This window comes from Schistocerca cancellata, chromosome 2, assembly GCF_023864275.1.
Source record: "Schistocerca cancellata isolate TAMUIC-IGC-003103 chromosome 2, iqSchCanc2.1, whole genome shotgun sequence".
Classification (NCBI taxonomy): Eukaryota; Metazoa; Arthropoda; class Insecta; order Orthoptera; family Acrididae; genus Schistocerca; species Schistocerca cancellata.
Window position 1 is genome coordinate 437,344,753 of NC_064627.1, and position 13,829 is coordinate 437,358,581.

General features: G+C 40.6%; 1 long non-coding RNA gene across 1 annotated transcript in view; it reads right to left on the reverse strand.

The window, feature by feature from the left end:
- LOC126146059 (uncharacterized) overlaps positions 1–9,820 on the reverse strand; it is a 187,067-nt gene extending 177,247 nt beyond the window's left edge. Inside the window, exon 1 of the long non-coding RNA XR_007529767.1 lies at positions 9,715–9,820. This is a non-coding gene — a long non-coding RNA (uncharacterized LOC126146059). The remainder of the gene's footprint in view (positions 1–9,714) is intronic.
- Positions 9,821–13,829: the final 4,009 nt, after the last annotated feature.

Sequence of the window (13,829 nt, forward strand, 5' to 3'; positions counted from 1 at the left end):
TGCTGGGCCATCAACAAGTGTCAGTATGCGATACATTCAACGGAACATCAATATGGGCTTCTGGAGCCAAAGGCCCACTTATGTATTCTTGAAGACTGCACGATACGAAGCTTTGAGCTTCGCGTGGGTCCGTCAACACCGACATTAGACTGTTGATGAATGGTAACATGTTGCCTGGTCGGACGAGTCTTGTTTCAAATTGTATCGAGCGGATGGGCTTGTACCGGTATGGAGACAATCTCATGAGTCTATGGACCCTGCATGTTAGCACGGGACTGTTCAATCTGGTAATGGTGTGGAGCGTATACAATTGGAGTGATATGGACCGCTGATACATCTGGATACGACTCTGACAGTTGACACGTACGTAAGCATCCTTGTCTGATCATCTCCATCCATTCATGTCCATTGAGCATTTAGACGGACTTGGGCAATTCCAACAGGACAATGCGACACCCCACACATCCAGAATTGCTACAGAGTGGCTCCAGGAATACTCTTCTGAGGCCGGCCGGAGTGACCGAGTGGTTCTAGGCGCTACAGTCTGGAACCGCGCGACCGCTATGGTCGCAGGTTCGAATCCTGCCTCGGGCATGGATGTGTGTGATGTCCTTAGGTTAGTTAGGTTTAAGTAGTTCTAAGTTCTAGGGGACTGATGACCTCAGATGTTAAGTCTCATAGTGCTCAGAGCCATTTGAACCATTTTGAACTCCTGAGTTTAACACTTCCGCTGACCACCTAACTCCCAAGGCATGTACATTATTGAGCATATCTGGGATGCCCTGCAACGTGCTGTTCAGAAAAGATCTCCACCCGTCGAACACTTACGGCTTTATGGACAGCCCTGCGGGATTTATGGTGTCAGTTCCATCCAGCTCTACTTGAGACATTAGTCGAGTCCACGCCATGTCGTGCTGCGGCACTTCTGGGTGCTCCCGGGGGCCCTGTCCACGATATTGGGCAGGTGTACCATCTTCAGTGTACATTTAGTACACAAATAAATGTAGAGTGTACACGAAAAGGAGTAATCAAAAGCTCGAAATGTTCCTGACCAGTTTACTTCATATTTCACCACAATACTCTAATAAACATTCGGGCTAATACAGTCTACATATCTTTTAATACGTGTGGTATATAAATATCTATATACTCCTTAAAAGCAAAAAGTTATTCGGCATTGTACAGATATTCTGTTAAAACTGACTGCGACAAGAAAATATTGTGCGTTGCTGTGCACACAAAATCTGTATACACGACAATGTACCGATTCGTTTTACTTCTCACAGTCAGCTTTAACAGAAAACAGCAAAGTCGTATTTCTGACTTATCGGCTTATGAATAGAATACTACTATGGTATCTGAATCGCCCAACATGTTTATTCATAGCGAATCGCATATTAAAACCATGCGAAATGTTGTCACTGAAGTTACTGTCCTCACAGATCCAGCAGCTAGGGAGGTCTCTCTCATACCCTTTATACCAATGATTCCAATAGAGTTACCCATTAATTTTAAGCGATTTCAACTTCCGACGTGGCCGTGCGGTTCTAGGCGCTTGAGTGTGGAACCGCGTGACCGCTACGGTCGCAGGTTCGAATCCTGCCTCGGGCATGGATGTGTGTGATGTCCTTAGGTTAATTAGGTTTAAGTAGTTCTAAGTTCTAGGGGACTGATGACCACAGATGTTAAGTCCGATAGTGCTCAGAGCCATTTGAACCATTTTGAACCAACTTCCGATGTTTTCCTTTGCAACACCAATAAACAAGGCTTCAAGTCATATAGAGTAGGGAAGAGGAGGTGGACAGAGAGGGGAGAGGAAATAAACAGCAAAGGGGGAAGGAGAGGTGGACACACAGAGGGAGCGGAGGACACGGACAGAGTGAGTGGGGGGGGGGGGAGAGGGGATGGAGATTCAGACCTACATCCCTACATCCGACTGGCACTGCGAAGCATTGCCGAGTTCGCTAGTTTTATATAATGTCATGCTTTTTTCTCAAGTGCGCTCCCGGCAATATCTCGGAAGCAGGCCTGAAATATGATGGAATATAATGATCTTGTTTCTCCCTCCGAATCTTACCTATCTGCTTGAGCAATATGCAGTATTTCCAGATTAAGCTATACAATCGATAAACACGTAACACAAGTGACTATAAAAGTCAGTGATCACTTCCGGATACATATGGGCTTTCCATGTGGTTTTCCTCGACTTTTTTGACAAATATCGGAATGTCTCTATCGGATAGAGAGAGAGAGAACTGTCCGCCGTGTCTTCATAATAAATATTCCAAGTTTAAATGTACTGTAAACGTGCTCGTCTATCGTTTCACGAAAACTTTTGCCGAGCAAATAGTCGTGAGCGTGTTTCCTTTTAGAGAGGAGGAATAAAGTGATACAACAAGAGAAAGAGTTTCGCAGAGCCATTCAGAAATGTAAATGAGGTCTCAACTCGTACTGCATCAGCATGCCACGGAAATTCTTTTATATTGTGAACTCATACAACTTTTAATTAAAAACGATGGTTCCATTAAAGTCACAACAATTTTACAGTTAAAACAACATTTTATTTCTTAAGAACTATTCTATCAATATTTATTACAAGCACGAGCAACACTTTTCTGACAAACTTTTGAGCGAAGTATCACGCAGCGAAGTTAATCATTCTCCTGAAGCACGGTACTTGAACAGTGGATGTTTCTCGTAGGAGCCATTGTTTTATCTGTCTGTAATATCTACATCTACATCTACATCTATACTCCGCGAGCCACCTTACGGTGTGTGGCGGAGGGTACTTATTGTACCACTATCTGATCCCCCCTTCCCTGTTCCATTCACGAATTGTGCGTGGGAAGAACGACTGCTTGTAAGTCTCCGTATTTGCTCTAATTTCTCGGATCTTTTCGTTGTGATCATTACGCATTTTAGTTTGCTAGCTGATAATTTGCAGTTTGTCATTGTCGTAATGGAACATCAAGTTAAGGCACAAATCTTGAGAATGCGTAAATACGTACCATGGTAACAGACCCTTGAAATTTTTCTCAGTGTGTAGGCTTGTTGTTTCCTTTTTATTTATCAGCCCTTTTTAAATCATCACTCTTCTGACTGGTCCGATGTGGATCGCCACGACTTCGTCTCCTGTGTTAACTTCTTCTCAACAATAGAAATGGTATATTACGGTTTCTTGTGACAATTCAGAGTAGGCATTAGTGTAAGTCGTACCATGGTGTAAGTTACATAGGCTCAACAAAGGACTGATTCTTACGTAAAACAACTCTTACAAATAACACAGTATAAGGAAACGAGTAAAAGATAATAGTTGTATCCAACGTCCTCAATTATTTATTGGATGTATTCCAATCTGCAGGTTTTACCATCTACGACTCCTTCCGGTACCATGAAGAGTTCATCCCTCATATATTAACATACGTTGCCCTTCTGCTTGTCAGTGTATTTCTTATATTCCTACCCTACTCATTCCTGATCAATCCACTCAGTTATTAGCATCTTTCTGCAAAACCACGTCTCAAAAGTTTCCATTCATCTTTTCTCCAGTTCTCCCACAATCCACGACTCACTTCCATTCAGTGCCGTGCTCCAGACGTGCCTCAGAAATTTCTTCCTCAGATTATGGTCTGAAGTTACTACTATCATCGATGACTCTCCATCCAAGGTAACATGCGCCGTTCATCGAACTAGTCACAAAATTCTTTTGATACCGCATATGACCGAACTTTGATTAACAAGCGTTGGAGTGGCAATGATTCAAATGCTTTTCGGAAGTCACGAAACACTGGATCTATGCGAACTGCCTTAAACCGTGGCTTTCAGGATGCCACGTGAGAAAAGCACGAGTTGAGCACCACATGAACGATGTTCCAGTGTTTTCCAGATCCAGGCTGGCTGACATGGAATAGCACATTCTCATTGAGATACCTCATTAAGTCTGAGCTTAGAAAATATTCTGTTATTCCCCGTCCGTTACATAAGTTCCTGAAATGTATTATTAAAACACTATATACATAGTATAATTACTGACGCTTCCCTCGCTTTCGGACAGCTCTTTTGGAACTATAAACTTGTACCGTTTTCAGTAGCTTTAACCACTAACGTTTTACTACACTCTGAGTCACAAGTTAACAGAACATGTAAAATTCATCATTTGTTTCATTATCTTCCAATTATTTACTATTACCTGTCAGCAACCGTCTCTCCTTAGTGGTGTACCAGAATATTTCCAAATTCAGCAAGTTTCTTACTTTGTCGATACGTTACAGGATTCATTTCTTTCACAGTCTACCATTATGCTTAGTATTGAATACTACTCAAGTGATTTTAAGCATCAGTGATGAAGTAGTTGTATCAGTGGAGGAAAAGCTTTATTTACAGTTCCAGAATTCGAGATTTTCCCCAAAAAGTAGATAACTACTTCAAAATCTTAAAACATTACCACCTAGATAAGCTTCCCAAATCCAGCTACCTGCTCTATGACCAGTCATCTACCATATCGTCAAATTTCGTTTTTTACTCCATACAGAACACCTGTACTATTTCTCCATATTACTCTGCTGAATTTCCTATCAAAATACTAATTTTTAGGCCGCTGGTCTCTAGAAGTTTGCCGCACCTTCACTGATACCTTCCTGTAATCCACAACTCCACAATTCCTTACCGCTTTTCCAGCACTATTTTAACGTATTTTCAGTGGCTGGCCTTGAGACAAACGCAGTCATCTACTCGTCCTGTCACTTGTAATCGAAATTGCTTCACTCCCTCTCTTCTTTTCGGTCGACTTTCCTTCCTGTTCACATTCCTTCCTTTCCTGCTAGTTGCCTGCTACCTTCCTCCTCCCTCAATTTCCCTTTCCTTCCCTACTACTTTGTTTTGTTTAATAACGTAATTCTGAAATCAATTATAGCCTATAATTAGCATTATGAGAGAGAAAGCGCGTTGTGTATCGGTATGCATGTGTCAGCATGCTTACCAATTTTTTCTTAAATGCCGCACATAAAAGCGGAATTTTCCGGCGCTCATACATCGGGTTCTGCTACTGATAAAAAGGTAAGGTCAAGTGTCTTTGGTTAGCCCTTGGGGTACGGTCCATTTGTATACCCAACAGAAGTTTCACTATCCTACAGTAAAGGGTGAAGGTATGAGTATTACACACTTCCTCCTGCTTAGGCAGAGGGGGCAAACCGTTTGGTTCTTTTTGCGATTGATGGGGTCTACGATGGGCCTGATGGAAATTATGGAGATAGCATTAGATCATGGATGGTTCCCAGGAACACCCCCAAAAAACGTTTTTTACTATATTATATCCGCCGTCACTAGTAGACCAAAACCCAGCCGAGGATTCCAAGATGGCTACGAACAGCAAATGGTTGAAGCTTTTAGTATTATTTCTAAGATTGAGATTTCGAGCAACCTTGAAAATTTTCTTCATACCTTTCTCCCATTCACAGATACAGAGGTTCAAAGTCACTCTACTCGTACTCGTAAAATATGCACGTAAAAATTAAATAAACTGTTTGATGACGGGTGCACCTGTCAAAATCCCGTGATTCAATTACACTGACTGGTATATCGGTAAATAAATGAATGAATGAGAGAATGAATGATGCATTTGCGTATATTCACCGGCAGTTCCTGAGAAAACTACAAAAAACGCGTCATTCACCATTTTTTCGCCAAACCCCAGTCGCGGATTCCAAGAACGCTATGCACAGCCATGGCTGAAATTTTCACGATATATACCTCAGATTCCGATCTCGAACTACCTTGAAAATTTTCTTAACGTGTTTATCCAAGATGCAGAGTGTCGCAATTACACTACTCATTTAAGTAAAATACACAGGGAAAACATTAAATAAATTGATTGATGACTGATGATGACGGCTGTACCGTGATTTTCGCTGGGTTAAAATGACCGGTATTCCCATGGTGAATGAATGAATGAATGATGCATCGGCGTAAATTTTGCGGGTAGAATTCGTCAAAATCGTATTACTTCTTACCTGAAGGCTTAAAAATTGTTGAAAACATGATATTTTGATGCCAAATTGCAGCCGCCAATGCCAATACTGCTATGAACAGAAAATGGCTGAACTTTTTATGATATATTCTTAGATCCCGATCTCGAATAGCCTTGAAAATTTTCTTGATATCTTTATCCTCTTCCGAGGTACGGAGGTTCAAAGTTACCATACTCGCACACGTAAAATGTGCATGTAAAAATTAAATATAGTGACTGATGCGTATACCCATGATTTAATTGCTGGCGGGTATACCCAACGATAAATGACTGAGTGATGCATTTGGGCGATTCCTGAGGAACCCCCCCCCCCCCCCCCAAAAAAAGCGTTTCTGACCATTTTTTCGCCGTCAGCAGCGAGCCAAACCACAGACAGCTGTACACAGAAAATGGCTGTAATTTTTACGATATATTCGTAAGATTCTGGTGTCGAATAAAACATGTAAATTTTATAGGTACCCTTATCCGCTTCCTAGATACAGAGATTCAAAGTGACATTATTTGTGTGTGTAAAGTGCGGTGTGATGCGAAAAAGTAGAGTACAAAGTGAGATAGAAGGGAGAAATTTGATGTAAGGTGTCTCTGTTACCATCAGAAGGGTTCTGGGAACTCCATGTTGTAGTAATGAAACAGATGCAGAGTTGTTGTGCACCTAAACTCGGGACTGAGGTGTAAAATTAGTTTGACGTTATTTCAGTTTCACATGAGTAAACTATCAAAATTGTACTGACCCATTAAGTTCTTTTCATATGAGTAACATAATCTGCTGTGGCGGGGAAAAGAAGGGATGCAGCAGTAAAATGTTCCTATCGGAGCATAAAAAACGCCAATATGCTCCTCTTTATTAAAAAATTCTGACTGAAAAGTGGGTGTACCAGCCGTCTCATTCTACCTTCCTTAGCACTTTTAAAATTTTTCACAAAATTATTGGCGCTTTTTTATGCTGAGACAGAAGGAGACAAAGACAGCGGGAAAGAGACGGAGAAGTAAACCTAGTGGCAAATAGCAGACGATGACTGTGGTATAGAAAGAGCGAAGAAGACAATGGTGGTATGACAGACAGAGAGGGACACAGTGGCACTGAAGAATGATGGGTAGTGAGAGTACAGTGCAGTAGACAGTGCCAGTGGAAGAGGAATAAATAGAAGGAGAAAATGGAAATGGCTGAGAGCCAGTGATAATGAGAGACAGAGTCTACAACAGAGGTAGCAGCAGTGGGAAGGAATGAATTAGATAGCAGCAGTAAGAGAGAGCCAGAGAGACACAGTGACAGCGAGGTGAGACAATGGGAGTAAGGCAGAACGAAGGCTGTGAGACAGGGGACAGCGACTTCTGGAGGGAGAGCCGCAAAGAGATAATGACAATGAGTTGGCCGAATGCACGAGTGAGAATGGGCAACACTGAGATTGGATGGGCACGAGAGACTTACAGCGACGGGCTAGTGGGTGTGAGCGAATTACAGTTAGGGCAATTTGTGGGGGTGAGGGGTGAGCTGCATGTTAAAAAGTGTGCTAATATGTTCACATGCCAATATTTTTGCGAAAATTTTTAAAGGTGCTGAGAAAGATAGACCGAGCCAACTGGTACACCTATTTTCAGTCTTTTAATAAAGAGGAGTATATTCGTCTCTTTTGTGCTCCGAAAGGAGGATTTTCCCGCTGGTTGTTAAAAAGTTTTGTAAAATTAGGACTGAACTAGAATACTCACTTTAGCTAAGACGAAACAAACAGTGATCCTCTTTTGTTCACTACAGAGAAACTCTATAATATTGACTGGTTATGAGACTTAACTGTTTGAGGTTAACGTTTCCTTGCGCATTTCATTTGTTGTAATGTGGTAGTGTTCTCGCCTACATCCCTGTCTTTTTTATAACTCACACGTACTGGCTCTAGCAGATTCAGGGAAATCTCGCTGCACAGGGAAAGAACGTTCTGGCATTGCGAGCACTCGCGTTTAATCCCGCTGCTTCATCCGCTCTGAATCCCAGTCGTACCAAGATAATTACGTGACGCCGTTTGATGCGGTACACCGTTCCCTGTTTGTCACTGGATTGACAGTGCTGAGTAATCTCTGTTGGAAACAGCTTCCTTGCCAAAGATGGCTCGAAAATTTAAAATTCTTCAACGAAAATCTCGAGAATATTTCACACTTTTGGATACAGTTTTTATTTTATGATCATTTTTACGTTTAACTTTTTACATGCTGACTGCGATTCTGTGAGGGTTCATTTTTAAACGTATTCGGACTCTTGAGAACGTGTGCGGTCCGCTTACATGTTGTTGACTAACGTGGGCAATTTTCCATATTCAAATACTTATGTTTTGTCTAAGTTAATGTTGTTCCTGTTTACCCTGAACAATTTAATTATTTTTCTAGACTGCCGTCCTTTTACTCAAATCAAATGGCTCTGAGAAGTATGCGACTTAACTTCTAAGGTCATCAGTCCCTTAGAACTTAGAACTACTTAGACCTAACTCACCTAAGGACATCACACTCATCCTTGCCCGAGGCAGGTTCGAGCCTGCGACCGTAACGGTCGCGCGGTTCCGGACTGTAGCGCCTAGAACTGCTCGGCCACCGCGGCAGGCCCTTTTCCTCAGTGCTGTCGGTATTCACTAAGGATTAGTTAGGCTTATTGTGTTCAAGGCTGTATAGAGTGTTACTTTTTTCTAAAACACACGTATAATGATAACAGAGCACTTTTAGTGGCAGAACTGACAAGACAGGCCTCCCATTTTCGTTCACATGGCTAGATTCTTGGACATTCAGAATTGCGACTCTTCGCTATTTTTGTTCTGTCTTTTGTTCACCTGTGTAACTGAAATGTCGAACGTGCAATGCACTGGATCATTTAATGTTATCTGACTGTTAATTTGTGAATGATTAAAATAAATAGATGTCTAGTCTTGTGTTAGCAATCACGAATTGTGAAACAAATACATTTGCATAAGCACTGATCACATGAGGTAACATATTCTTGTATGAGTACGCATTAACTGCGCATTAACTGGAGACGGGGTTACTAATATTTAGTCCTATACCACAAGTAAGTAGGACAACGTTGTAGCACTAGTTACCATTGTGTTAATCGACGTCAGTACTTGTAGATATAGCCTTCTGTAAGGTGTCAGTGTGACAAACCGCTTCAATTCGTGCAGCCGTCCTCATATGAGTTTGTCATAGCTTTCCGAAATCGTTCAAGGCGAAAACTAACTTCACTTCTACAGACAAGCTATGATCAATGCGACAACGGTTCATTGCCCGTTAATAATCTTGTTCAAATTAAGTACATTCATGTGATGAATAGCTGCCGTTATGTTATTACTGTTACTACTGCCATTGATATTCTCCATTCGGCAACTTATATTTTGAGGTTTTTATGTTTCTGAAGTTTCGTTTATAAATTTATATGTAACGAAATATTCTATGGTATTGTATCATAGACAAACAGGTCCAGTGAACCTGAAAATAAATAATAAAAAAAGCCCTTCCGTGCCTTCACTTGAACGTAATATTGTTCTCGTGGCGCAGTCATTGGCTACGTTAACTGTCTAAAATTTCCACATGTTTAGTTTGCGGGATAGGACCAGTTACTACTGAAACTGAGTTAATATTACGATGTGAGAAGTAGCTTGTTAAGGGCTTATAGCAGCCATTACAATTCTCTTTTTGGAAGGAAAGCTTCTTACCAGACGGCCACGGGACACTCGACGTCTGCCTTCCGCAGAGACTCAGGGCGCAGGTGGCGCCTGTCCGCTGGCGTGCCGTAATGTGGTCGCAGCTGGCGCCAGACACGCCTCGTCTGCGCTACTGAATCGACACCGCCGCCACCGCCGTTGCCACCTTCTGGCGGAGCTCGCACTGCGCATGCGCACAGTAATCCGGCGGTCAGGTACGTTACCAGCAGCGGCTGTCCGCTGGCTGTCGCAGGGGCGACGGTCTGCATCGTGTTACACAGTGCGCCATACGTTCACAAAATTTTGGGCCTTATAATGGATCTGATGAGTGACAAATTTTAATTTTTAGTATGCAACAACATACATAATTATAATAAAACACTAGCTGATCCATTGACACAACACTGAACTTTAAGGGGCTCCGGAAAGGCTCAAAATCATGAAAAGTTCAATTTTTACTTTTTTGCGTTTTCTGAATCTGCAGACTTACCTTTTAATAGATATATAATTTATTCAATTCCGAAGACTACAACTATTTTTAAATTTTTTTTTGAAATGTGTACTACATGGGCGTGACCCACTGTGCCGCTGTTAAACTGCTGTCAAATGGTGTTATTATTAACGTCCGTGTTCATCAGGTACATTTTAGTGATGTGAGATAAAGTATGTGTTGTGGCTAACCTGTGATGGTTCAATATATATCGCTGGTGTGATTGTCGATTGTTTCATGTTTATTTACTCTGTCGATATCTCAAAAATATTCGTAATTAATTCTGTTTCTTGAGTCTCTGTTTTGTTGAAGTACAATAATGAGTAAAAGTAAAGTTATTAGAAATCCTCTGAAGGCTTTTAAGAAAAGGAGAAATGTTGGAAAGCCAAAGGTATGTGTTATTACTGTAAATAATAACATTCTAACATGGTACGAGCGATGCTTGCTTTAGACAAGGAACGCCTTCGGGCTGCAGACAGGGCTGTAAAGAGTCTAGAAATACAAGCAAGAGTAAACAGGAGGAGGAACAAGAGGAAGTTGGAGGAGGAGTTTGCAGAGGATGAAGATAATCCATCCTATGGACCTGGAATGCACTAAAAAGTTAATCCAATCTTTGTCGCTCGATTCCCAAAACTTTTATTTTCTCATACTAATTACATGTTTTCTAAGGATCTTCCAAACATATTTGTTTCAAACTTTCAGTAAATGTTACACAGTACCTTCTGCATAATTTAACACAGCCTTTTTCCAAAAAACTGTATATTTTTGAATATATAAATAAAAAATTGCAAAAAAATGTTGTGAATTTTCATTACAATTGAAAAAAATCATCTTTAATAACTGAACTAAAATTTTGTAAAATCCCTGTGTTAAGTTGTAGCCCATATTCCAATAAATAATCTGTAAAAAGTTCAACTTCCTACCTCAAATACTTTGTGAGGAAAGATGTAATTTATAAGCGTTATTTTAACATTGCAAGTATAGGGCGTTCCGGAGCCCCTTAATTTTCATTTGCCTTTAAACAGATGGTGAGATATAATTTATTTACATTCAAATGTAAAAATATGTAACGAAAAGTTGTTTCAGAGAGAAGGTTGTAATACTAAAAATTTGTCAAACACACGAGAGGTTGCTAAATGTAATGCCCCCGAATATTTTTTAAATAAATTTTATTTTATTTAATAAAATTGCAGCCAATTAAAAGAAACGTTATTAACATCCCACATCTTATTCTTCATGTCTACATATTTGCAGCTCCTAACTGCAGCGTGTAACATGGCGGCGTATAATGTAACTATAACGGTGCGTGAGAAACATCGTTTCCAAGAGTTCGTCCACTCTTGGAGCACCTAGTCCTTCAGTACGACAGTCCCAGATCACACACGAGCTCTGCAACAGCTGCAGCGATCCGACACATTGAGTTCACTGTCACAGACTATACTGCACATTATCCCGAATTGTCGGCATCCGATTTTCTACTGTTTCTAAAACTTCTTCATGGACTTGACTCTGGCAGTGACGAAGCGGTGCAAGAAGACATGAGGTTCTGGCTCCGTCAACAAAGTCACACATTCTAAAGTGACGGTATCAACAAACAGTTTCTCGTTAAGAGAAATGTATTCGTCACCAACGGTGACTACTTTCAGATATAATTATGTAGACATGAAGAACAGAGATGCAGAATGGTTATAGATATACTCGTATATGAGGACGATGTGACGTGATGAGTCGATGTGATGTTAAGTGGGACATTTTACTGAAAAGGTTTTGTAATTAAAGAGTTTGTGCTTTATCATGTATCCTTCAAAACGAAACATTAAGAGATGGAAATAAAAACAGGAAAGTTTCGCAACAAAATCATTTACGAAGACAATACATATCAACAATCACAATTTTGGAAATGTCCCCTTCAAACAGGACACATACTTCTAGACATACAGTGCCACTGAGATACAACGAGGCAACCACACAGAAAAGTAACAAACAGTTTTTAAAATTTTGTGAATTATTATACCAGACAACATTAATTCACTGTTTCTTCTGTTTTCAAGATATTTAGAATTTTCCTGAAGACCGCACCAGTGAGGTTCGCTGAACTTTTCTTTTTAGATATGATTGTATCCCTTTCCAAAGGAATAAGTTAGAAACTGAGCCTCTAATTTACCTGGTGTAACTTCAGAACTTCTTCCTCCTGTTTCTGCCCAGCTTTCAACTCATGTCGGCAAATGAGTGTTTGTGGCTGGAATTTTTAATATACATTTCTTTCAATTCTTTTTACCCGATTATACAGAAATTTTGTACGCGTAAATTAAGTTTATAAAACGCCATAGTACACTCTCATACTGCATACAGTTCGAGCAGGCGGCTCCAAAATGTTAGACGAACTCTTAATATTTCCAATCTGGTGTACGTTGATCGATTTCAGAATATCCGCGAAGCAGCGGGTAGCGAATTTATGAGCAGTAGAAATTCTCTACTACGAACCTGGCTTTTGATCAATAATAGACGATTGATAAGTTGTGAGTAAAGCTTAAATTGTAGACCTTTTTTGGATCATCTCTCTCCCATCAAGATTTATGCCCCCAACGATCCAATTCACAATTATTTGTTCGATATTTTCTAATTTCAGCTCTGAGACTGCAGATGTGTGTGCAAGTTGCGTTTACGTGAGTGTGTGTGTGTGTGTGTGTGTGTGTGTGTGTGTGTGTGTGTGTGCATGTGTGTCTACTGTTGACAAAGGCCTTAATTGCCGAAAGCTTCAATTATGTGAATCTTTTTGTTGTGCCTATTGCGACTCAGCATCTCCGCTATATGGTGAATAGCAACTTTCCTTCTCTGGTATTGTTTTATAATCTCTGTTTACTCACATAATATTTTCCCTCCATGGCTCTCTCTGGTAGCGCAGACTTATTCTCGTGTTCTGTTTCTCCCTATTTTCGTTTCCTCGCCGATTCTATGAAGAACTTCATGATTTCTTATCATTCCTTTCATTTTCGGCACACGTCTGTGTACCACAACATCTCAAATGCCCACTATTCACTTCCATACATTGCTGTACTCCACAAACATCCTCAGAAGTTTCTTTCTCAAATTAAGACCTACGTTTGATACTGTTAGACTTCTTTTAGTGAGGAATTCTTTCTTTGCCTGGGCTAGTCTGCTTCTTATATCCACTTTGGTTCGCTCACCGTGCTTATTTTGCATCCAGAATTCCTTCACTAAATCAACTACATGGTCACCAATTTACGTTTGTCGCTAATTCCATATCTGCTACACATTAATAATAGGTTGGTGCATAAGTCCATAGCGTTTTTGTTTTGCGTGTTGATAATCCGTTTGATATGGGTTTATTTACTGATGGTCATTTTTTATTTATAGTTCACTGTTGCTATTTGAGTTTACACATCGTAATTTTGTCATCTGGAGATAGTGAGTAGAACGGAGGAGCCTAGAAAGTGGAATACCAAGTGGAGAAACCGCAACATTTCCGACATATTCTTGTGTCTGAATGTTATAGAGGGGTGATAGCAGCGTGGCCAGCCAGAAACATTTGTGCCGTGTATGGAGATCAAGCCACTGGACAGAGCATGGCAAGAACGGTTTTCTCCTTTTAAGGAGGATCATTTTGACATTACTG